The sequence below is a fragment of the Mustelus asterias genome, chromosome 14, assembly GCF_964213995.1.
Source record: "Mustelus asterias chromosome 14, sMusAst1.hap1.1, whole genome shotgun sequence".
Lineage (NCBI taxonomy): Eukaryota > Metazoa > Chordata > Chondrichthyes > Carcharhiniformes > Triakidae > Mustelus > Mustelus asterias.
In genome coordinates this window covers 14,105,049-14,131,999 of record NC_135814.1, presented here as the reverse complement: position 1 = coordinate 14,131,999, position 26,951 = coordinate 14,105,049, and positions in this window count along the sequence as shown.

Genomic DNA, 26,951 nt, shown 5'->3' with positions numbered 1-26,951 from the left:
AGATTGTTTTTTTTCGGACAATCAACAATTGTTTTATGGTCATAAGTAGATTCTTAATTCCAGATATTTTTTATGATATTCTGCATTTCAGATATTCTGCCATGGTGGGATTTTTTTATTGAGTCCAAATTCCACCATCTGCCGTGGTGGGATTTGAACCCAGGTCCCCAGAGGATTAGCTGAGTTTCTGGATTAATAAACTAGTGATAATACCACTCGGCCTATTTATATAATCTGCAGTTTAAGCATTTTACTATACAGGCACAGACCCTGTATAAACCTGGAATATAGCTAAGGAAGTGTGTAGGTTGCACTGATCTGAAAATTCAACAAGAAGATGTCAAATTTGTTCTTCCTGAATGTAATACAGTGGCTAGAAATAAGATTTTTAAAAATCATTTGAAATTTAGTCAGGCAATCCGCCACTTTTCTTTCTCAGAAATAATTTTACCCAAATATGCTATTTTTTTCTGGAAAAGTCGTGTTTCTGCCAATACCATTTCCTGATAAATACAACTTTGGAGAAGTGGAAGTAGCAATGCATTGGTTAACAGCGATAAAAATAAAGACACTGGTAATACGTTAAGGGAAATTAAAGCTTCAAAAAATGAATAAAACATTACAGATCGGTGATATTTCAATGACGTTCTTCAGAGAACATTAAAAGTGTATTTTTTTTAGATAAGTTCAGCTGAAACTTTTCCACGTATTTTCATTATCTCTCAATCATTTTAAACATTTTAATCCTTTATGCTCAATAATTCTCACTTAGGAAAATGATCGTATGTTACGTTTCCATTGCAACTTGCACTTTGCAGATATCGAATATATAAAGTGCAAAAGTTCCAGTGTTTTTTATACACTTTTATATTTGCGGATGTATTATTTCCCGGGGGTTATTGCCTGTGTAAACATAATGCACAGAGAAACCTAACTGCATTTGAATATGAAGACTGAAATTGGAATTGCTGCCAGAGGCCACAGATTTAAGGTGAATGGCAAAAGAAATAAAGGAAACATGAGGAAAATAAAATTTACACACCGAATTTGTGTGATCCACTGCAAGAAAGGGTTTCGGCCGATTCAACTGCCTCGCAGAGCCAGGGACCTGGGTTCGATTCCCGGCTTGGGTCACTGTCTATGCGGAGTCTACATGTTCTCCCCGCATCCATGTGGGTTTCCCCCGAGCTCTCCGGTTTCCTCCCACAGTCCGAAAGACGTGCTGGTTGGGTGCATTGGCCCTGCTAAATTCTCCCTCAGTGTGCCCGAACAGGTGCCAGGGTGTGGCGACTTAGGGATTTTCGTAGTAACTTATTGCAGTGTTAATGTAAGCCTACCTGTGATACTAATATAAAAAAACATTGACTTTCAATATGGGATTGGCCATGTGTTTGAAGGATGAATATTCACAGCACTTTGAGGTAAGGGCACGGATTGTCAAAACCTTATCAATTACATTGTTAGAGCTTGTTAATTTCAATCACATGGGTGTTTGAACACATATAAATAGGGGATAGCTGGGGAATTGGGTGTGGTTGAAGAATGTTGTCACTGAACAATGGCAATGAACTCCACCAGCAAGAAAAGGTTGTGTGTCTTAGTTTTGACTTCACAGGGAGGCGATGGCCAAGTGGTATTATCGCTAGACTATTAATCCAGAAACTCAGCTAATGTTCTGGGGACCCGGGTTCGAATCCCACCACGGCAAATTGTGGAATTTGAATTCAATAAAAAAAAATCTGGAATTAAGAATCGACTGATGACCATGAAAGCATCATCAATTGTCAGGAAAACCCCATCTGGTTCATTAATGTCCTTTAGGGAAGGAAATCTGCCGTCCTTACCTGGTCTGGCCTAAATGTGACTCCAGAACCAAAGCAATGTGGTTGACAATGTGGGGCGGCACGGTAGCAGGGGCGGCATGGTAGCACAGTGGTTAGCACTGCTGCTTCACAGCTCCAGGGTCCTGGGTTCGATTCCCGGCTCGGGTCACTGTCTGTGTGGAGTTTGCACATTCTCCTCGTGTCTGCGTGGGTTTCCTCCGGGTGCTCCGTTTTCCTCCCACAGTCCAAAGATGTGCGGGTTAGGTTGATTGGCCAGGTTAAAAATTGCCCCTTAGAGTCCTGAGATGCGTAGGTTAGTGGGATTAGCGGGTAAATATGTGGGGGTAGGGCCTGGGTGGGATTGTGGTCGGTGCAGACTCGATGGGCCGAATGGCCTCCTTCTGCACTGTAGGGTTTCTATGATTTCTATGACTCTCAACTGCTGTCTGAAATGACAAGGGCAATTAGGGATGGGCAATAAATGCTGCCTGCCAGTGACACCCATGTCCCATGAATGAATAAAAAAACAATATGGATCCTGCTAACCAGAATGTTGGAATAATTGGATAGCTTAAATAAATAGCTGGGACAGCTATAGAACGTTAAATGTACCATTCTATAGTTCTACAATTCTAGTAAATTGCATGATGTGGAGATGCCGGTGTTGGACTGAGGTAAACACAGTAATGAAGGGGCAGTGCTCCGAAAGCTCGTGCGACCAAATAAACCTGCTGGACTTTAATCTGGTGTTGCGAGACTTCTTACCAGTAAATTGCAGTTTTTCAAAACATAACGGCAACACAATTTGAGTTTAATAGAATGCCTAACCTCAATACCAATTAAAGTAGGTTCCTGTCATTAAATGAAATTATATCGTGCCCCCCTCTCATTGTAGAGATGTGTTCAAATAGGCAGTCAGGCAACTATCATATTCTTTGGTGCTCGTAGAATCATAGAATCCTACAATGCAGAAAAAGGCCATTTGGCCTATTGGTTCAGCACCGACCACAATCCCACCCAGGTCCTATTCCCATAACCCCATGCATTTACTCTAGCTAGTCCCCCTGACACTAAGTGGCAATTTAGCATGGCCAATCCACCCAACCCGCACATCTTTGGACTGTGGGAGGAAACCGGAGCATCCGGAGGAAACCCACGCAGACACGGGGAGAACGTGCAAACTCCACACAGATTTTATTTTATATCATATTTTAAATTATTTAAAATCATATTTTAATCATCCACTGCCAAGTAATACCTTAATCAAGGCTGAGAAATATCAAATTATTGTCCCAAGGATGGCTTCCTCACCTTCCTCTCGATGGATTACTTGAAGCTTCATTACCCATTATGATGTCTTGCATGACCTGTTAGCCCCCAGCAAAGTACCAACAGTGACACAGCTGTGTGATCGGCCTTATTGTTCACGCATCATTAGAACTGAAACAGCACCAGGCAACTCCCAGAATCCATCAAGCCGGGTTGTTTTGGCAACAGGAGATCACATGACACAGCCCAGTGGGTCCAGTCATTTCAGACCTGCCTACTCCGAATTGACCTCATGACCTGAATGTGCAAGTTGATGGGGCAGAGAGCGCACACAGCATTCAAGGTCGTCCAAGATGTCTTGAAGAGATGCTTCGGTTTCCGCCTCTCAGTGGGCTAGACATTCCATTCTCTCCGCTAATGCTTTCAGAAGAATAGTCTGCATTTAATAGCTGAAAAAACGAAGCTATTGGTCGAGAATATGAAACAGTAACTGTTAGTAATTTAAACTGGATTTAGCGTGCAGGCAAGGTTGTGACATTGGCATGCATAGATATGTACTGATTGTTATTCAGCAAAGAGGAGCAGAAATCTAAAATAGTTCAAAAACAGCCAAAAGCCATTAACAACGTCAGATGCCTTTATGGCAATACAAGGCACATTAGAAACAATCGAATGGAATTAGAGGTACACACAGCTTGCAAATTACGGGCAGCACAATAACATGGTGTTGAAGGAAAATAGAAACTAAACTGTGGAGAAGTTGTGAAAATAGAGCAATGAAGGCTGGTCTTATTTTTCAAAGATGAAGTAACCGCCATGAAATAATACAAGAAAGAGGTAATTTGGTTGAATGCAATAGAAAATAAAGGTAATAGAGACAGAAGTTGCATTTACTCGTAGCTGCAGACAGCAGCTCACGGTAAACTGATCAGCAATGAGTTGCTTGAGCAAGGGGAGTTTTCAGGGAATTTTAATGCAGTAATAGGGGAAAATGAGGAGATGGGACACCATCAAAATAAAATAGTGAGTGCATATGCAGCATCCAGACAGAACAAGGGGCAGGGTGCTGGAGTGCCTACTCTATCAGGTTCACACTTCATGAGAACCTGTTGGAAATCTGGAATGAATGAACATTTAAATGCGAGTCATGGTTGTATAGTGAAATTTGCTTTCATAATTGAAGCTAAAAATAACAATTTTAAGATGCTTCCAATTTCGGAAGATGAATCACCAGAGAAATAAGAAGAAACCCAGGGAGAATTAAATCAACAGCACTTTAAAAACACAGGGAAATTAAACAATGAACATGTGTAGGACGCATTAAAAAGGGAATGCTTACCTCTGAACTAAAAAGAGAACGATAACAAGACCAAGATGCAGTGAGTGAATAAAGCAATCAAGAATTCAGAAAGCTAGAAATCTTAAAACAGTGAGAAATGAGGTACAAAAAAAAAAGAATTTGCTGATAAGATAAGTCATCGAAGGATGATGATTATGACAGAAAGGTGGATTGCCAGCAGTTAGTAGAAATCTAAGGATTCTTTTTTCTGCAGTGTGTGAAGTGGGCAGAATGTTAAGAACATAAAGGGGTAAAGCTGAACAGAAACATCATTGATGACCAAGAACTAGCAAATCTGTTAAATGAATTATTCACATTTGCAAGTGAAGACAGAGGACAAATTCCAGATCTCGTCAAATTGGCTTGGGATTCCGTAATGTATGCAGAGGTCAATGAAATATGTGTTGTGTGGAAATTCAAAGAAATGGAAGGGCTGTTTTTTTTTCCATGGGATATTAATTTTTATACTAACTTATCATCGTGCAGTACATTAGTACTTCTGTCCTTGTAGAGCTGCACTTATTCATTGTCTCCCAATGCACTAAGTCCTCATCCTCATCTTCAAACTGTTCCATGCTCCATCCATTCTATTTTTGCAAGCTCATCAAGACTGACTTTTCCCATTTGGTCACCTGATTTCTGTGCATCCTCCTCCCCCCCACCACCTCCACCACACCTTGCCACCTCCCATTCCCCCATTTTTGTCCCACTTTCTTTCTTTTAAATATTAATTCCTGGGATTGGGTTTTGTCGACAAGGCTGACTTTTATTTCCCATTCTTGGTTGCCATTTAGAAGGTCGTGGTGAACCTCCTTAAACCACTGCTACTGACATGGTGTTGGTGCACATCCAGTGCTCTCAGCTAGGGGTCGCCAAACAATGGAAGGAACGGCGATATATGCAAGTTAAGATGGCGCGTGACTTGGAGGAGATGATGTAGTTGATGGGGGTCCCATACACTTGCTGCCCTTGATCTTCTGGCTGATTGAGGTCACTGGTTTGGAAGGTTTTTGGTGGCACAGTGTTTAGCACTGCTGCCTCACAGCGCCAGGGACCTGGGTTTGATTCTTGGCTTGGGCACTATCTGTGCGGAGCCTGCACGTTCTCCCCGTGTCTGCGTGGGTTTTCGCCGGGTGCCCCGGTTTCCTCCCACAATCTGAAAGACGTGCTAGTTAGGCGCATTGGCCATGCTAAATTCTCCCTCAGTGTAGAAGGCAAATGGGATGTTGGCCTATATCGCAAGGGGGATAAAATATAAAAGCAGAGATGTCTTGCTGCATCTGTACAGGGCATTGGTGAGGCCGCAGCTGGAATACTGTGTGCAGTATTGGTCCCGTTATTTGTGGAAGGATATGTTGGTCTTGGAGGGAGTGCAGAGAAGGTTCACCAGGTTGATACCAGAGATGAGGGGTGTTGATTATGAGGAGAGACTGAGCAGATTGGGTTTGTACTCGTTAGAATTTAGAAGGCTGAGGGGGGATCTTATAGAACATAGAACATAGAAAGCCACAGCACAAACAGGCCCTTCGGCCCACAAGTTGTGCCGATCACATCCCCACCTCTAGGCCTATCTATAGCCCTCAATCCCATTAAATCCCATGTACTCATCCAGAAGTCTCTTAAAAGACCCCAACGAGTTTGCCTCCACCACCACCGACGTCAGCCGATTCCACTCACCCACCACCCTCTGAGTGAAAAACTTACCCCTGACATCTCTTCTGTACCTACCCCCCAGCACCTTAAACCTGTGTCCTCTCGTAGCAACCATTTCAGCCCTTGGAAATAGCCTCTGAGAGTCTACCCTATCCAGACCTCTCAACATCTTGTAAACCTCTATCAGGTCACCTCTCATCCTTCGTCTCTCCAGGGAGAAGAGACCAAGCTCCCTCAACCTATCCTCATAAGGCATGCCCCCCAATCCAGGCAACATCCTTGTAAGTCTCCTCTGCACCCTTTCAATGGCTTCAACATCTTTCCTGTAATGAGATGACCAGAACTGCGCGCAGTACTCCAAGTGGGGTCTAACCAGGGTCCTATAAAGCTGCAGCATTATCTCCCGACTCCTAAACTCAATCCCTCGATTAATGAAGGCCAGTACGCCTTCTTGACCGCATCCTCCACCTGCGAGGCCGATTTAAGAGTCCTATGGACCCGGACCCCAAGGTCCTTCTGATCCTCTACACTGCTAAGAATGGTACCCTTCATATTATACTGATGCTTCATCCCATTGGATCTGCCAAAATGGATCACCACACACTTATCCGGGTTGAAGTCCATCTGCCACTTCTCCGCCCAGTCTTGCATTCTATCTATGTCTCGCTGCAACTTCTGACATCCCTCCAAACTATCCACAACACCACCTACCTTGGTGTCGTCAGCAAACTTACCAACCCATCCCTCCACTTCCTCATCCAGGTCATTTATGAAAATGACAAACAGCAAGGGTCCCAGAACAGATCCCTGGGGCACTCCACTGGTCACTGACCTCCATGCAGAGAAAGACCCCTCCACAGCCACTCTCTGCCTTCTGCAGGCAAGCCAGTTCTGGATCCACAAGGCAACAGCCCCTTGGATCCCATGCCCTCTCACTTTCTCAAGAAGTCTTGCATGGGGGACCTTATCGAACGCCTTGCTGAAGTCCATATAGACCACATCCACCGCTCTTCCTTCGTCAATGTGTTTGGTCACATTTTCAAAGAACTCAACCAGGCTCGTAAGGCACGACCTGCCCTTGACAAAGCCGTGCTGACTACTTTTGATCATACTAAACTTCTCTAGATGATCATAAATCCTGTCTCTCAGGATCCTCTCCATCAACTTACCAACCACTGAGGTTAGACTCACCGGTCGGTAATTTCCCGGGCTGTCCCTGTTCCCTTTCTTGAATATAGGGACCACATCTGCAATCCTCCAATCCTCCGGAACCTCTCCCGTCTCCATCGACGATGCAAAGATCATCGCCAAAGGCTCCGCAATCTCCTCCCTCGCCTCCCACAGTAACCTGGGGTACATCCCATCCGGTCTTATAGAGACCTATAAGATAATGAAGGGGCTGGATAGGGTAGAGGTGGAGAGATTCTTTCCACTTAGAAAGGAAGCTAGAACTAGAGGGCACAGCCTCAAAATAAAGGGGGGGTCAGTTTAGGACAGTGTTGAGGAGGAACATCTTCTCTCAGAGGGTGGTGAATCTCTGGAATTTTCTGCCCACTGAAGTGGTGGAGGCTACCTCGTTGAATATGTTTAAATCACGGATAGATGGATTCCTGATCGGTAAGGGAATTAGGGGTTATAGGGATCAGGTGGGTAAGTGGAACTGATCCACTTCAGATCAGCCATGATCTTATTGAATGGCGGGGCAGGCTCGAGGGGCTAGATGGCCTACTCCTGCTCCTATTTCTTATGTTCTTATGTTCTTATGTACTCGAACAGGTGCCGGAGTGTGGCAACTAGGGGATTTTCATAGTAACTTCATTGCAGTGTTAATGTAAGCCTACTTGTGACACTGATAAATAAACTTTTAAAACTTTTATTGACGGAGATGCCTTGGTGAGTTGCCTAAGTGCTTCATTCGGATAGTACACACTGCTGCTATGATGGGCTCTGGTGGTGGAGGGTGTGAATGATTAAGTTGGTCGATAGGCTGCCAGTCAAATGTATGGTTTTATCCTGGATAATCTTGGACTTAGTGAATGGTTTGAGAGTTGCATCAATCTAAGCAAGTGGAGGGTACTGCGTTTCACTCCGGATTTGTCTTTTTTAAGTGCCAAATTGTTGCTAGTACTCTGCCGAAATCCCTTCGCCTTTAATTTTCTCTCCCACTTTAACATCATCCTCAAAACAAATCTTCATACCTAATCCTACTATTGCTCCTCATAAACTCTTTCCCCTAGCTAAATGTTACCGCTCAACTTACTGCTCTTTGAAAAGCTTCTTGGGATTTTTTTTCTGTTAAATAAAAATATTTGCTCCGGATGAAAATTTAAAACTATATTTGCAACATTTTAATAAAAACAGAAAATGCAGGATAAGCTCAGCAGGGTCCAGTCCAGTGAAGGAACAGTGGTACAGTTCCAAATCAAGATGGCACGGTGGCACAGTGGTTAGCACTGTTGCCTCAAGCGTCCGGGACCCAGGTTTGATTCCCGGCTTGGGTGACTGTGCGGAGTTTGCACATTTTCCCCATGTTTGCATGGGTTTCCTCCCACAGTCCAAAGATGTGCGGGTTAGGTTGATTGGCCATGCTAAATTGACCCTAGTTTCGGGGGGATTAGCAGGATAAATATGTGGGATTACTGGGATAGTGTGGGCTCGTTGTCAGTGCAGGCTCGATGGGCCGAATGGCCTCTTTCTGTACTGTAGGGATTCTATGATTCTAAGTTGGTGTGCAACTTGAAGGAGAACTTGCAGGTGATGGTGTTCACATGTGCCTACTGCTCTTTTCCTTCTGGGTGGTAGAGCTGTCAAAGGAGCCTTGGTGAGTTCTTGCAGCGCATCTTGGAGATGGTACGCACTGCTGCCACTGTGCATCGATGGTGGAGGGAGTGAATGTTTAAGTTCTGTAGAAGAGTCATATGGACTTGAAACATTTCTGTTTCTCTCTCCACAGAATGCTGCCAGACCTGATGAGCTTATCCAACATTCTCTATTTTTATTTCAGATTTCCAGCATTCACAGCACTTTGCTTTTATTAGCAACATTGACACCACTTATAGTAATTCTAATTTAGGTTCAACATAATGGTTAAGGTATAAAGTTGGCAGATTAAAGACACATTGTGAACAAAGGGCAAAACTCCAATGAATTTAAATCACATTGAACGTCCCACTTAAGGAGCGAGTACCTCCATCACCTGGACTGCAGCGGTTCAGAGAGGCAGCTCACCATCGCCCTCTCAAGGGCAGTTAGGGACGGGCAACCAATGCTGGCCTCGCCATGGCGACACCCATGTTCCATGAATGAATAAAAAAAGGTTAGTCAAGTTATATAGTTTACCAATGACATAAGGCACAATCAGACCAGTCTTTAATAATGGCATTAAATAAACAATGGCCGCTTTGACGTTGACAGCTCTTTTTTCCCCTCGGGCACATTTGAGGATGAGGGGGGGAGTGGCACACAAATAACTATCACAGCGCTCACCATCATGCTGACCATCCTCTGGTGCAGAGACACACCATGGTCGGGTGCAGCTCTAGATTAGACTCAGGTTCTCTCTCTGGAGAACTCTGTTCAGCGGTACAGGAGTGCTATTGACCACCGATTGGCCGGCAGTTCTCTGAGGCAGGGCTTCCTGATTCAGAAGGGCAGAGGTCCTGCCTCCAGTCTGCTAATGGCCAATCAGCCTTTAAGTGCTGTGGGGCTGTCACTCTTCCCCTCCAGGGGCCCCCTTCCGTCCGTGATCTTTTAGCTCGGAGGGTAAATCTGGCGGCTCATAGAATTCAGCCCTTGGTGGTGGACATTTAAATCCCCCCAACCAGAGTACGTTTTGAGCCCTCAGTGCTGCTTCAAGTGGTGTTCAACACGGAGGAGCAATGATTCATTAGCTGGGAGAAATGGGAATCAGCAGATTTCCTTGCCCATGTCAGGAGGCTTCATGTTATCTAAAGTCAATTTGAAGGACTCCCGGGGCCACTATCTCCTGATTGTATACTGCTGTGCCATCCTCTCTTTTGGGTCTGTCTGATGGATGGGTCAGGATGTGCCCCGCAATCATGATGAAAGTGTCTGAGATATTGGCTACAAATCATGATTCCATGAGTAGTCTACGTTAGGCTATTTGACAAATCTGTGGGACAACTGTCCCAACTTTTTGGCACAAGTCACCACACGTTAATGAGAGCTTTGCAGGATCGATGGGCTCCTGTTGCTTCAGTGACTACGTCAATGCCTGGTGCTTCAGCCAGTTTTTGTTTCATTCATTCATGGGACATGGGCATCACTGGGCTGGCCAGCATTTATTGCCCATCCCTAGTTGTCCTTGGAGGGTAGTTGAGAGTCAACCACATTCTGTCGCATGTAGGCCAGACCGGGTAAGGGAGGCAGATTTCCTTCCCTAAAGGGCATTAGTGAACTAGATGGGTTTTTCCGACAATGGTCTCATGGTCATCAGCAGATTCTTAATTCCAGATATTTTCTATCTAATTCAAATTTCACCATCTGCCGTGGCGGGATTCGAACCCGTGTCCCCAGAACATTCGCTGAGCTTCTGGATTAACAGTCTAGCGATAATACTATTAGGCCATCGCCTCCCAGTTGTATTTGTAACAAATGGAATACTAGCATTTCTTAAGAAAACTGATCCTTACTGTTGTGTATATGAGTTGTTTCAGCCTGAGATAACTACTATCTGCCGACTGAGGACTGCACTCAGCCGCTGTGCTCTTGTCACTGCAGTCTCAGAGTCTGTGTTCATTGTCCTGATACTGTCAAAGGCAGAATACAGAAATAAAGCCCTTGCATTTCTCGAGTTCATTTCACATGCTCAGGCACATCTCAATGTGCTTCACAGGCAATGAACTACTTTTGAAGTGTCATTGTTGTTTAGTAGGCAGGAATGGCAGACAATTTGTGCACAGTAAGATTCTACATTCAGAATGAGATGACTGGCCAGAAACACTACCAGAAAATGAAAATAAACCAGGATATTGGGAGAATAGATTATTTTCTGAAATATCTGTCGTTTTCCCTTCTTTCATGAAAAAAAAGTCTGTGAACGTTTCCATGCTCGCATGTTTCCCAAGATAACTCCAGGAAAGATTGATAAATTGATTCCTGATCGAACGGTGGAGGGTTTCACCGAGATCACTGTTGCTGGGGGAGGGGAAGAGGAACCTTCATATTCAGATTCTCAATCTACCTCTTCACCTGGGATTCTGGATCAACCGTTGCCAGAGTCACCAGTGGTGTTGCATAGCTCACATCGCAACCATAGAGCTCCAGACAGATTTCTGTATTGTTCTATTTTTGTCCTGATGGATGGGGAGTGTTACAGAGTGTCATTTTGAGTACAGGGCATTCTTATAAGCCTTTCTCCTATGTAATTGTCTTACTGCCATCTGTTGAAGATTCTGACCATGTGTGGGCTTTAACTGGCTTTTCATTCTGCAAAGAGAGTGACCTGAAAGCAAGGCCTGTTTTACTCGTGTTCCTGTTTTCATGGTTATTACTGTTCTGCTGAGTTACTGTTATTGGCAAACTTCGTTATTTATTTAAAGAAGCTCCGTCTTTTAAACAGCATATTCGGCTACCTTATTTGTGCTCTCAAGTCATCACATCCTCGAAGACACTGAAGCTGAAAGATCCACTGATAGGCACTTCCCTCACCCACTGCTGTGGTGTTCCAGGGTCCAGGGTCACCGGTAACCTCCATCCCAAACTCCAGAGGCATCCCAAGGCCTTTTACAAGTAAGTCCCAATTTCTGCACGGCTTTGGTTCAGACATGTTCTGGATTGGCGTGTTTTCCTGCTGGAAAATGGTGGAAGATTCCAGTCAGGCTTTCACCTGCTGCCCATTAGTGGGATTCAAATTGGTTTCACACTGGCTTCCGGCAGGATTTCTGACCGACTATTGCAAGCAGCATTGGAAGATCCTGCTGTAATTTCACACAACCCCCCACCACACCCACCCCCCCCCCCCCCCCCCCCCCCGCCCCACCTCCCCCACCTCTCCACACATGCCATTGATCCCGCCAGTGGGAAGCATTGGATAATTCCACCCTTTCATTGAATGTTTAAATCCATTTCTATTTAGATATTCGAAGCAGGAGTAGGCCATTCGGCCCTTCGAGCCTGCTCCACCATTCATTTTGATCATGGCTGATCATCAAATTCAATATCCTGATTCCCCCCTTCCCCCGCATATCCCTTGATCCCTTTAGCCCCAAAAGCGATATCTAATTCCTTCTTGAAATCAGACAACGTTTTGGCCTCAACTACATTCTGTTGTAGTGGATTCCAGATTCAGCACCCTCTGGGTGAAGAAGTTTCTCCTCACCGAATATTTCTTAGATTATTTCAGTATTTTGGGTTCCTTGTACCTAATCATCTCTTAACAAACAATGATTTACATTTGCTGACTATTTCTGACAGGTGAAAGGAGGGACCAAAACATAATCAGATTCATTATAAAATTCTAACTGGACTAGGCAGGGTAGATGCAGGGGGGATGTTCCCGATGGTGGGGGAGTCCAGAACCAGGGGTCACAGTCTGAAGGTTCAGGGTAAACCATTTAGGACGGAGGTGAGGAGACATTTCTTCACCCAAAGAGTGATGAGCCTGTGGAATTCATTCCCACAGGAAGTAGTTGATGCCAAAACATTGAATGTATTCAAGAGGCGGCTACATATAGCACTTGGGATGAACGGGATCAAAGGTTTTGGGGGGAAAGCAGGATTAGGCTATTGAGTTGGATGATCAGCCATGATTGTAATGAATGGCGGAGCAGCCTCGAAGGGTCAAATGGCCTCCTCCTGCTCCTATCTTCTCTGTTTCTATGTTAAGATTCCCAGGCAAAAAAAACAATTAGGCATGGCACCAAATAAACTGTCTTATCCGAAAAATGTCATCAATAAACCATTGCGTGCAGTTCGAACCAGATTCCAAGATGAAATATTCCCCAAAATTTTATTATTACATTTTTCAAATCTCTTCAAGATGCCACTGAAAGACACGGCAACACTTGTTTCTAATTTGCATGACACTAATTTCAATGTTTGGGGCAAGTGCTGCCGGATTGCAGAACATCAGCATAGCATTCAAACATCAATTAGCCTGACCTCTCAGCAAGGTGGAGATGGGGCTCATGTCAAGATGGAGCAAGTTAATTTCGCATCAGGTCATTGTCACACGATAATGTCAATACAATTGACTTGAGGCTGCTCATTTGCTCAGTCGATGTCATTAGCTTTTGATGCTGTTCGCTCTGATGGCGACATTAGCTTTCGCTTCTCCCTATTGCGGATATGCTTCATTGGTGGGTCCATCAGAATTTCTTTGCCCCTTCATTTAATGTTTTCTGACTCACTCGGGGACTCATTTTAAATGCTCGAGGCACATCAGGCATCCCTGAGGTGACACTCAGTAGGTCAATTACTTATTTCAAATAATAAAACAGTGTTCATCACATGCAGCCCTGTGTTTCCTTGCCATGGATCTATTTCTTTTAATTTATCCCCAGGATATGAGCATAACTTTCAACATTGGTCAAGTCACAGAATCACTGAATTGTCACGGTACAGAAGGAGGCCATTTGGCCCATCGTGTCTGCACTGGCTCTGCGAATTAGTATGATGGCTTAGTGCCATTCTCCTACCTTTCCCCCGCACCCTGGCACACTGTTTGTATTTAAATAATCATCTAATGCCCTTTTGAATGTCTCGATTGAATCTGCCTCCTCCACACTTCCAGGCAGTGCATTCCAGACCTGAACCACTCGCTTTGTGTAAAAGAATTATCTCACAACGTATTTGCTTCTTTTACAAATCACTTCAAATCTGTCCCGCTCACTCTCAATCCTTTTATGAGTGTGAACAGTTTCTCCCTATATATTTTGTCCACTCCCCTCATGATTTTGAACATCTCCATCAAATCTGATCCCAACCTTCTCCTCTGCCAGAAAAGCCGTCCTAACTTCTCCAACTACAAAATGAAGTTAAGAATAAATGGGACAATGTAGTATATCCTGAACTCCATTTAAAAGCAACCAGAAAATAAGAGCAAGTCCAGTGAAGAATTGAATCAGGGGAATAAGAGCTTGAAGAAGGGAACCTTGACAATGAGAAATTAACTGAAGAGGTAAAAACATTGAAATTGACAGTGGAATCATCAATTCAGACAAAGAAAGAAACTGAGATTACGTGCCAGAACAAGGTTGCTGAAATGGCCATGTGAATTGAAAAGCAGCAAGCCTGCATGGAAGAGCTCCATGCAAGACTGTATTTGGAACTGTGCATCATTAAAGCCTACCAATAAAGGTGTTTATGTTTAAAAACACACAAGCTTCAAGATCTCATCAATGGGCCAGCACCACTGCAACAATTAAAAAACCCATATTAACTCAATAATATGACATGGTGCCACAATATGAAACTTCGGGAATGGATCAAGTTAGATCTCTGGAATTATTGGGCGGGATTTTCCGGCCGCGCTTGCCCCAAGACCAGAAAATCCCATCCGAGGTCAATGGTCCTTTGCATGGTCCGACCTGCTAAGATTCCCGTGGCGGGCGGGACAGGAAAATTCGACCCATTGTCTCTGTGACTGTGACCGGTAGGCATGGAGGCGCGGTTTGTTCATAAAGTTATGGGTCGCTTGAGGAGCAGAGAGACATGTCAGCTGTTAGTGTTGCTGTCCAGAAATATTTTTGAAGCTATGGGCACCAAAATACTTGATCACCTGTTATGCCTCTGCAGAAATAAATTGTAATGAACTCCCTGTGCCAGAAGAGGTATCCATTATTTACAATTCCTGTTAACGTTGATCCTGTGGAAGCATCTCGGTCTACAGAATTACTCTGTTCTACAAGAAACAGAAAAATCCCTCAATGTCTTGATTTATAATTGTCCAAGTTATTTAGTTCGAATTTGGGCTTGAGTAAGTTGGTTATTGAAGATTGTACAAAGGATTTAAAGGGTGTGGTGATTGTTTCTTTCAGGGAAACACAACAGAAGAGGGTCATTTGGCTTGAGGGACTAATTGGTACTGAAAGTGGATAATCACCCCTGGGGGTGGGTCATATCTTGGGCAGAAGACAGTCTGAAGACATGTAGAAGACACGTAGGGGACTGGGGAAGCCAGTGGGCTGCTTCAAGGCACAGTAAGAAGTCTCACAACACCAGGTTAAAGTCCAACAGGTTTATTTGGTATCATGAGCTTTCAGGGTGCTGCTTCTTCATCAGGTGAGTGGCTCACCTGATGAAGGAGCAGCGCTCCGAAAGCTCGTGATGCCACCAGGACTTTAATCTGATGTTTGTGAGACTTCTTACTGTGCCCACCCCAGTCCAATGCCAGCATCTCCCATCACTGCTTCAAGGCAGCCAGGGGGCTGCCAGCCTCTGTGCAGTTTTTCTTTTTTAATAAATATCTCTTGTATTCCTGACACGGTCTATGAGTGTGCATCATTACAAACATAGAGGAATTGGGCTGAAATACTTTTTTCTGTGCTGCAGATGCAATGTAATTCTTTCCATGGGAGGTGCACTGCTGATATACTTTTCTGGTGTTGGAGAATGTGACTGCTCTGACAAAGAGTCATCCGGACTTGAAACGCTCGTTCTGTTCTCTCTCCACAGATATTGTTTGGTAAATATTATTCTTACGAAAGTTAGTGCTGTACAATGGGAAACTTTTCATAGGGCCTCCAGCGTCAGCCACAGGAACTTCCACTTCAGCTGCACCCTTTTACCCCTCTGCTCTAATAACCTGGCTTTAGCCACAACCTCAGGGGGGAAAAAAAAAAGATTGACATGATTGCTGAAGTGGAAAATGTAAAAAAAAATGCCAGTCCTGTGGCACTTTTTCCATTTCACGCACCAACCAGCTGTGATCCACCTGAGGGAACTTTCTGCTGAGGGGCTAAATAATAATAATGTCAAATTTGGGGTATTTTTGTTCTGTCGACTTGAAGCACTAGGAAGAAGTTCAAACTCATTTCATTTGGGACTTTTACAACCAGCAAACGCAGGGCTACTTGATTGCACCAATCAGACATCATTTTGGACTCAGGTTGAAGGCCAGTGTCTGGGTCTCTGCGCAGAAACAGCATGGTTACTGTGGAGCATTACGCTTACAATTTTGAAAATGACAATGATAGAGTCAATGACTTTCCATCATTTGAGCTACTGTATGGGAACTAGACACGAGGTAGATTACCGACTTGCTGAATTATTCATCATAATAGGTTTACTCAATGAACAAAAGTTACAACGTCAATTTTGAATTGCCATTATAGAGTTAGGTGAATAATTTAGAAAACAATTACCATTCTAACGCAAGACCCACGCTTCATCTTCAAAAATACAACTGCTATCACAAATAATAACACTCTGACATTTATATTAATGCTAATATATCAAATTCAAAAATCTATGCTAAGGTTTCCATTTTCTCCTTTCTTTTGTGTGTTGCATTTATGCAGAAGGAATACTCATTTGTCTCTTTTTCTTTTCCCTTATTCAGCTTTCTGTATTTGGCTTTATTTTAGAAAAAGAGAATATATTTTTGCAGGCAGAAGATAATGATAAATATATTCTGAGGCAAACTTGATCATGTTGAATGAGTTATGGTCAGCATTACGAGTGGAAGTATTTTTTTTTCACCGGATAACTGACTGTGGTACGTTCATAGAGTCATCGAGGTGTACAGCACAGAAAAAGGCCCTTCGGCCCATCATGTCTGTGCCAGTCAAAGACAAACCATGTAACTAATGTAATCCTATTATCCACACTTGGCCCATAGCTTTGGCGTCTCAAGTGCACATCTAAATACGTCTTAAACATTATGAGGGTCTCTGCCTCTGCCACTCTTTCAGGCACTGAGTTCCAGGCTCCCACCAACCATTGGGTGAATCATAGAATCATAGAATCCTCCAGTGCAGAAGAAGGCCATTCGGCCCATCGAGTCTGCACCGACCACAATCCCACCCAGGCCCTATCCCCATAACCCCATACAGTTACCCTAGCTAGTCCCCCTGACACTAAGGGGCAATTTAGCATGGCCAATCCACTAATCCGCACATCTTTGGATTGTAGGAGGAAACCGGAGCACCCGGAGGAAACCCACGCAGACACAGGGAGAATGTGCAAACTCCACACAGACAGTGACCCAAGCCGGGAATCGAACTCAGGTCCCTGGCGCTGTGAGGCAGCAGTGCTAACCCACCATGTGAAAAAGGTTTTCCACACATCCCCTCTAAACTCCCTGCCCCTCACCTTAAATCTATGCTCCCTGGTCATTGATTCCTCTACCAAGGGGAAAAGTTTCTTCCTGTCTACTCTATCTATGCCCCTCATAATTTTATACATCTCAATTATGTCCCCCGCCCCCACCGCTCCCCCCCTCCCCCCACCCCCACCCAGTCTCCTCTGCTCCAAGGAAAACAACCCCAGTCTGTCCAATCTCTAAAACTCTCCAGCCCAGACGACATCCTTAAAAATCTCTGCACCCTTTCCAATTCTATCACATCCCTCCTCTAATGTGGATTCCAGAACTGTGCACAATACTCAGTTTGCAGATTGCACCAAAAATGCTTGATAAAAGAAACAGAACAAAAGAACTTGCTCTGATGTACAGCTCTGATAAAGGGTCATCTAGACTCGAAACATTGGCTCTATTCTCCCTCCACAGATGCTGTCAGACCTGCTGAGATTTTCCAGCATTTTCTCTTTCTGTTTCCAATTCCAGCATCTGCAGTATTTTGCTTTTAACATCCTCAATTCATCTGCTTTGCCCTTAAGACGTGCTGCATTTATATAAATGCCATCCAGTCTTCCCATATTCCTTTGTGCCTTAACATGTCTATCTTCACTCTGTTTTCCAGACTGGCTTGGTTTCTCTTCTATATTTTGCTGTGCATCACCGCTTACTGTCCCTCCATTCCATAACCCATCCTCCTGCCAAATTGGTTTAAACCCCCTCAAAAGCACGAGCCAACCTTCCTGCAAGAATGTTGGCCCCGTTCCGGTTCAGGTGCAACCTGTCCGACTTGTTAAGGTTCCACCTTCCTCAGAAATGGACCCAGTGATCCAGGAAACTAAAGCCCTCCCTCCTGCACCATCTCTTCAACCACGCATTCATCTGCACTCGCCACCCTCCCCCCCCCTCTTCCTGTACTTACCAGCCTATGGCACTGGAAGAAATTCAGAGATTACAACCTTTGAGGTTGTTTTCCAGTCTGCCACCTACTTCCCTAACTTCTTGTTGCAGGACCTCACGCCTTGGTCTACCCATGCCCTCGGTACCAATATCAACCGCAACCTTTGACTGTTCACCCTTGCCCTTCAGAATGCCCTGCAGCCGTTAGTGATGTTGCTGACCCTGAAAATGAAATCATTATTTTTTTTTAGATTCTGGCAGAAAAATAAGGGAAATGGGAACTTTCAGATTGTCACAATAATCCAATTGTTCTGTTATTGCCTTCAGGGGATGTGAATTTGCTAACCCATCCACCCAGTTTGGCCTACATGGGATTCCAGTCTCACGCTATATAAATAAGAAAAGAATTGGAATCCCTTATGAATTGTTCAAAGCTAACTCCATATTGGTAATAGTCATGGTTTTATTTCAGCATAACTGAGATTTAATATGTTACAGCATTTGAGCAGCAAATTACAAAGACCAACTGAGAATAATATGACCCAATCCCCATTTCTCCTACTTAGATACGCATCACAGTGATGGCACAGTGGCACAGTGGCTAGTACTGCTGCCTCACAGCGCCAGGGACCCGGGTTCGATTCCCAGCTTGGCTCTCTGTCTGTGTGGGGTTTGCACATTCTCCCCATGTCTGCGTGGGATTCCTCCGGGTGCTCTGGTTTCCTCCCACAGTCCAAAGATGAGCAGGTTAGATGGATTGGCCATGATAAATTACCCCTTAGTGTTAGGGGGACTGGCTAGGGTAAATGCATGGGGTTATGGGGATAGGGCCTGGGTGAGATTGTGGTGCAGACTCGATGGGCTGAATGACCTTCTTCTGCACTGTAGGATTCTATGATTCTATGATCTGCACCTGTCTGGATCAGTGTCTCTTCTAGTGCTAGTACACTCACAGTGACCCAACACTACAGGAATATACCCTAAAAACCTGATCGACAGAAAAACCCATCCAATCATGTACACTGCACTCAATAAGACCTAAGTTTATATAACACGTAAATTCACAATTAAACTATTAACCTCCAGTCCAACAAAGCATAATACTGAGAATTAGTGCAACAAATTTAATTGGCTACATTTCAATGATTCACAAGTTTCACTTTCCTTTGGACAAGAACTGACTGAAAGACAGTTAAAAGCCTCTCCAGCTTTTTGCCATATCCACTGAAGCAAAAAAACACGGACAATTCTACAATTCGCAAGACCATTGGTGATACAAGCTCCATCTGAAGTCTGAAAAGTGTGGCATTTTGCAGACTAGTAATCTTAGTCTTCTGTTTGTGGTCATTTAACTCCTAGAATGTCCAATTCTCCCAAATACCCATTAAAAACCCAAACTGTAGACGTCAATTTGAATCTCGCCGCGAGGTCTTGTTTTCCGATTCTCCTTGCCTCCAGCCATTGATGTAACAAGATTCCCAGCTAGAAGTGGAGGTGGTAAGATGACCCCTCATTTCAATAAATTTTAATATGATTAGGGGGCTTCACTGCCATATCGTTCCTCCACATAAAAAATTCCCCCTCGCAATTGCTTTTTAAAAACGAGGTGAAGGGACCCCACCGGGTAAGTGTAGCCCCTTGGGGGAGAGGATATGCCCAGGCAGTACCTTGGCATTGCCAAATGACACTTCCCCCCTGGCATTGACCCCTGTTTCTGTGTGCGTGTGGGGTGAGGTTGTTCTTCTGTAGGGATCTCGGGACTCCCGGCTGCCAGTTCTTTTAAGTTTACCTCTCTGCCAGCGTGATACCATGGACCTGCAGAGTGCTGGATTACCTGGAGAGAAAAATTGGCTGCGCAGCCTGCGAGCCAGTTTTCTTGCCTCAGCCAGCATCCTGTGCAGAGAATGGAACATGCCGTCCGTTATTTCTGACTCAACGTTATTTTTTTTCCTTCTGCAGGACACTGGCCGAGATTTTCCAGCCCCTCTCCCCCGCACTCACGCAGGTGGGTTTTCCAGTAGTGCAAGTGGCTCGCCATTTACCAGTGATGGGGGTCTTCCGGTCCCATCAATGTGTTGTGAAGTTGCATAAAAGAAATGTTAAGCGAAAAAAGAAGAAATCATATAGCATTGCCTCTTTATGCGTGGATTTTAAGATTGCAGAGTGTAGGCTGCAGAAGCAGGTCTTTGCAACATTTCTATCAAAGACTAGCAGTCAGTGTTCCAACCTAACCAACGCAGGCTTTTGAATTGGACCAATGAGTTTAAAGCAAGCACGCAGAGACACAGAACCAATGGAATTCAAATGTGAGGGTAGTTGACAGCAAGCCACTCAGGTTGCAGGAATACTGTGAGGTAATTCCAGGTATATACACCCGGACAAGAGGGGATAACTGTCAGAGTATGCTTGCCACCCTGAGTCGGAAGGCGGGTAGGCGAGGCTCTCATGTAAATCCTGCACTTTCATGCATGAGTTCATAAAACCACCATCAAAATAGAGAGAGATACCAACTCATAAAGTGTTCCTGATGAGAGCATCACCGGAGAAAGTCATACTTCTAAAAGATGCTTGTTTGCATATTAATTGAGAGCGATTGAATTCTGTAATGATTTTTTTCATTATTCCTGAATGAGTCTGGTAATATTTGAACCGCATTCTACTGGGATTTTATTCAGTGTGTTAATTGTTTTAATAATGTTGTCACCAGTTTTAAAGACTAAAGATCTGTTAATTGTTCAGGATAGAGAGTGTCAGATCCTGCTTTAATTTACCAAAACCAGTAACTTCCTACTACCTCACAGACACACACACACTTGCACAAGATTACGAGGAGAGGTATATCCCTTTGGGTGGTTCCAAAATCGAGCAGAGGGAAAATCACCTCCGCGTCATAACAAAAGTCAAAGGTCATTTGTGTTGCTCAGTGGTCGCGCCACCAGGGATCCTGTCGGCCAATGGTGGCCTGCCCCCGCTGCCAAAATATCCCACCATGGCGGGAGGCCATAAACTCCCAGCCGCTGTTGATTCTAAGCTGTTAGCATCTCAACCAAGCACATGTGTGTCAAGCCACAGATCATGATACAAAGAAAATCATAATACATCAGAGTTAAAATTAAAGTTCCCCATATGGTTAATACATCTTATGGACTGAAAAGACCCTTCAGTTCTCCCCTGACGCATTTGCACCTTGTGGATAATTTTTACTAAATATGATTTCTCCCCAACCCTCAATTGTCCCCATCAAAATTGCATGACTCTCCCTATTTTAACACCAATCCCTAACCAGGTAACTATGGGCGGGATTTTACGGCCTGACTTGTCCCGAAACCATAAAATCCCACCCTAGGTCAACGGACCTTCCCATTGTCCGCCCCTCGCCCGCACTGATTCTCATGGCAGGGTGGGGTGGTGGCATTCCGGCCAGTGTGTTTAACTATATCCTGATGATTCCTTTAATTAAATATTTTTGGTGTAGTTTGTGTCAGTGCCTTGATCATTTGAAACATTACCTCACCCCACTGAGCCGCATGGTGGTGGTGGTAGCCAGCCAATTAGAGGAAGTGATGTGTGGGGCCTGTCCAATTACTTGGCGGGGATGAACATTTTCTCTCTGATAACTCTGGAGCCTGCAGGCACTTCCCTCAGCTCTGCTTCTCCATTGCTCATCAGACCAACAATAGGGCGTGGTCTGAGTTTAGTCCCTTCACTGGCTGCTAACCCTGAATTTAAAGTGCCAATGTATGCTTATTGGACTCTACCCTCAGCTCCTACCTTCCCATCAATATACTTCAGAATATATCATCAGCCCTTTGCCCTCCGATCTATATCCCCAGACCATATCATCAGCCCTTCCCCCTCCAATCTATACCTCTCAGAATATACCATCAGCCCTTTTCCCAATTTATCCCCTCAGACTATAACTTTGTGAATCATGTATTCTGCTGAGGAAGGCAGCTACAAAACAGCTGGCCTTCCATCCATGGAGAGACCCCTGACTTCAACATTACCAATGACTGGGAATCTGATGACCCGCTCGCCACCTACATAACTCCAAAAGGTGTGCTTGCCAGCATTCAGCGGCATGCAAATGACTCTTAACTGCATGCTTACTAATCTTAATTAGCTTCCCATTTCATGCCAGTTTTCCACCTGCACCCCCACCATTTCATTCCTCCATCAGTTTTCTCCATTGGTATCCGGATCCACTTGCTCCAATGCGATTCTGCGGCCCTTCCCACTTTGAATCGTGCTACTGCCTTCATATTGTACATTTGTTGGATTGACGGGTTGTCAAGTTTCAATTTTATTTCCTCCCAAACATTTTTCTTTGATGCACAAAGATCATGTAAACTACTTTCCGTGAGTCTCTTTTAATGAAAATGTGATTATTCCCTCAAATGTGTGACGTTAGTGTACCTTCAAGAAATTTTTTTAAAAAATCATGTTCTCTGCAGTTGTAAGCTGTTTTTTCTCATTGTTGCTGGGCTTTCTGCTAGAAGTCCTTTTATTGCTACTTCAATGGCTTAAATGGGGTTTTGTTTATTTTTTGCTCTGGAATCTTTTATGACCTTGCATTGTGAGGGGGGGAGATTCATTGACAAGTCAAGGTGGTTCCTCCCCAGGAAAAAAATTAAGGACTCGTTTTTCAGTTTTAGTTTTGAAGGGGGGTCATCAAGCTGGAAAGCAGTGCTTTTCTCTCTCTCTCTCTCCCTGGTTTTGAAAATTCTGCTGTTAACTGGAAGCAAGGTTCCTGGCCTACCTGGAGTAGAAAATCTGCTGTTGGTGGTTGGCTTGACTAGAGTTTCCCTGGTGTTCTAGGAAGCTGTTCCGACTCCAAGTTTGTCGAAATGTGCCTCAAGAGAACAGCAGCATTCAACCAAAGGACTAAATTCCAGTATCAAGTGAGCATTAGTCTTTGCTGTGTTAAACCTGTGGCAAGGGTTTTGTTTGTTGGGTTGGTTTGATTGGGACACTTTCTATATTCATTAAGGGTTATACAATATCATGACTGTTTTTCTTTCTTGTTTGAAATTGGTTAAAGTTATTGCTAATTTTCTTTCTCTACGTGTTAACTGTATACTGAAATAAACTTTGTTTGATGAAATCTCCCGAGTGGTCAGTTGAATCGTACCTGAAGTGTTCATGCTCACCCTAGCCAAATTCAAAGTGTAAAACTTATGATCCAGGCAGACTTCATGGAATGCTTTGGAGTTTCTGACCTGCATTAGAACAAACTTCAGAGAGAGTTTCCCATCCCGAGTGCTTGAAGCAGAACTGAGTTCAATTTTATTTTTTTATCAGTTCCAATTTCTGAAGACATGTGATACCCAGCCTCGGTGGTTTTACATTAGGGACAGACGTGCTTGCAATTAATTTGGAGGTAGTTTTCATATCGCCCCTTGTGAGGCACTCTGTCATGAACAACTGATCCTGAATAGGTAAATTTCTTCATTCTTTCATGGGGGCGAGGATTTTATGGCCCTGCCCACCCAGCAGGATAGCATGGCAAGGCCATAAGATTCTGGCCAGGATATCAGCGTCACTGACAAGGCTGGCATTTGTTGTCTGTAAAAGGTGTTCATTAATTTGGTTAAGAAAAACACAACTTGTTTATCTACAGGTTAAAACTATACAGAGGCTTGCAGCTTCATGGCCGCAATCAGCTCCCAAGATGTCTCTGAGTACAGAAGCCAGCACTTACCAAAATGATCCTCCACCCTGCTCCCCGATTGATTGGTTCCCCAGGTCATGTGACCCTTACTCTCTGCAGATTGGTCTTTAAAGGGACAATCACCCATCCCAAGAAGCCTTTGAATTGAGTGTCTTGCTCGGCCATTTCAGAGGCAAGAGTCAACCACGTTGCTGTAGGCCTGGAGTCGCATGTAGGCAAGGCCAGGTAAGGATGGCAGATTTCCTTCCCTAAAGGACATCAGTGAACCAAATAGATTTTTATAACCATCAATGAGGGCAGCATGGTGGCACAGTGGTTAGCACTGCTGCCTCATAGTGCCTGGGACCCGGGTTCGATTCCTGGCTTGGGTCACTGTCTGTATGGAGTTTGCACGTTTTCCCCGTGTCTGTGTGGGTTTTCTCCGGGTGCTCCGGTTTCCTCCCACAGTCTGATAGACGTGCTGGTTAGGTGCATTGGCCATACTAAATTCTCCCTCAGTGCACCCGAACAGATGCTGGAGTGGGCGACTAGGGGATTTTCACAGTAACTTCATTGCAGTTTTAACGCAAGTCTACTTGTGACACTAATAAACTTTAAACTTGATAGTTTTCATGGTCAAGATGAGTCGAGCTTTATATTCCAGATTTATTGATTGAATTTAAATTCTACCAGCTGCCTTGGTGGGATTTGAACCCATTTCCCCAGAGCATTAACTTGGGGTCTCGGGGTTATTAGTCTAGTAACATGCCCACCGTCTCCCCTCCAACCACCGATGGGCAGGATTGCCCACCCAACCTGCCGCATGTTTCACGGCAGAGGAGATGGCCCGCCATTGGCCGGCGACGGGACCTTCTGGTCACCATTGTCAGTGGGGTTTTCTATTGAAGGCTCCCCTTGCACCCACGCGGGGGTGCACCATCGGCAGGACCAGAAGATCCCGCCATCGTGAACAGCCAGAAAGTTCTGGCCAAAGACTTTAGTCCAAATAGTCACCAGGCTGTGATATATATGTATAGAGATTCTTAAATCCTTAAAATTCTAGTGGATCTCTGCTGCATTATCAGTATGCTTGTGGTGGCTGTCTGTTTTAAAGATAAGCAAATGGAGAATCCAGAGTAGCTTTACTCAAGAGCCCAAGAGATTAATTTATCAAATCATGATTTCCATTTGTCAATATAAAAACTGAGGGGGAGAAATTTGTTCACATACGGACAGACTTGTGTTGATTCCTCATGAAAAGGGTGCACTGTGGACCATTACCTATATGCCCTGCACTGCCTCCTGCATTAATATCATGGAAGAACACTGTGGGTCAAGCAGGTAGTCGTCTACAGTGCTGCCTGCCCCAGTGATTTGATGTATGTCTGTGTATGTTTTTAAAATGTAATATTTATATGCAGGCAGACATAAGTCTTCTTGCCATTATACTTGAGTGTGCTAACATGTTTCTGGCTGACCACACATCCCCCCTCCCCATGCCGCCCCCCCACCAGCCCCACATTTTAGACTCCAAATCACTTGAAGTCCTCCAAAACTGTGATGCCCAGTTCTTACTCACACAAAGTCTTGTTTGTTACATATGTTGGGGGCATGTCCCTTTTTAAGAGAATGGGTCAGGTGACCTGGGACGCACCCTGGGAAGAGCTTGCCTAAATGCTCTGTACCGCAAGCCCACGGATAACCTCATGATGCTCCACTTCTCCAGCTTCCACCTTAAACACGTTATAGAAGCCATCCCCTACGGACAAGCCCTCCGTATACACAGGATCTGCTCAGATGAGGAGAACCGCAACAGACACCTCCAGACACTGAAAGATGCCCTCATGAGAACAGGATATGGCGCTCGACTCATCGATTGACAGTTCCGACGCGCCACAGCGAAAAACAGCACCAACCTCCTCAGAAGACAAACACGGGACACGGCGGACAGAATACCCTTCGTCTTCCAGTACTTCCCCGGAGCGGAGAAGCTATGACATCTTCTCCGGAGCCTTCAACATGTCATCGATGAAGGTAAACATCTCACCAAGGCCATCCCCACACCCCCACTTCTTGCCTTCAAACAACTGCACAACCTCAAACAGACGATTATCTGCAGCAAACTACCCAGCCTTCAGGAGAACAGTGACCATGACACCACACAACCCTGCCACAGCAACCTCTGCAAGACGTGCCGGATCATCGACACGGATGCCATCATCTCACATGAGAACACCATCCATCAGGTACACGGTACATACTCTTGCAACTCGGCCAATGTTGTCTACCTGATACGCTGCAGGAAAGGATGTCCCGAGGCATGGTACCGGGATCTTGGGGGTCATGTCACACTATCTGTAACCCTCACAACTTGCCTGGGCTTGCAAAATCTCACTAACTGTCCTGGCTGGAGACAATACTACACCTCGTTAACCTGTGCTTAACCCTCTCTCCACTCACATTGTCTGCACCTTTGAGACTTGATTACCTGTAAAGACTCGCATTTCAACCATTATTTTGTAAATTGAGTTTGTGTCTTTATATGCCCTGTTTGTGAACAGAACTCCCACTCACCTGATGAAGGAGCAGCGCTCCGAAAGCTTGTGGCTTGTGCTACCAAATAAAACTGGAGGACTTTAACCTGGTGTTGTGAGACTTCTTACAGAGCTTGCCTCGCCAGACTTGTGTTGACTGTTGTGGTAATATAATCAGGGCCTAGTTTTAAGGCTGATTAAATTGGATATTCTAAATTAAAGAATTGGGCATATTAAAATGAAACACAGTTAAACCTCGGCAGGCCAATTATATAAATAACCAAATATGTCTGGGCCTGACCCATCAAAGATCATTGCACTCGACTGAGACCCAGTAGGAGATCATCGCACCCCATTGAAATGCACCGGCCTATTGTTAGAAGCCCAGATCAGGCCAGACTTTCTGTCACCCTAGATTTCCTGCAGTTACCTTATCTGACAGCAGGTTACATGTAAGTGACAGCATGGAGATGGACACCTGGGGGCAGGCCCCAGTGTCTTGTCAGGCAGACATCAAGAAACTCAC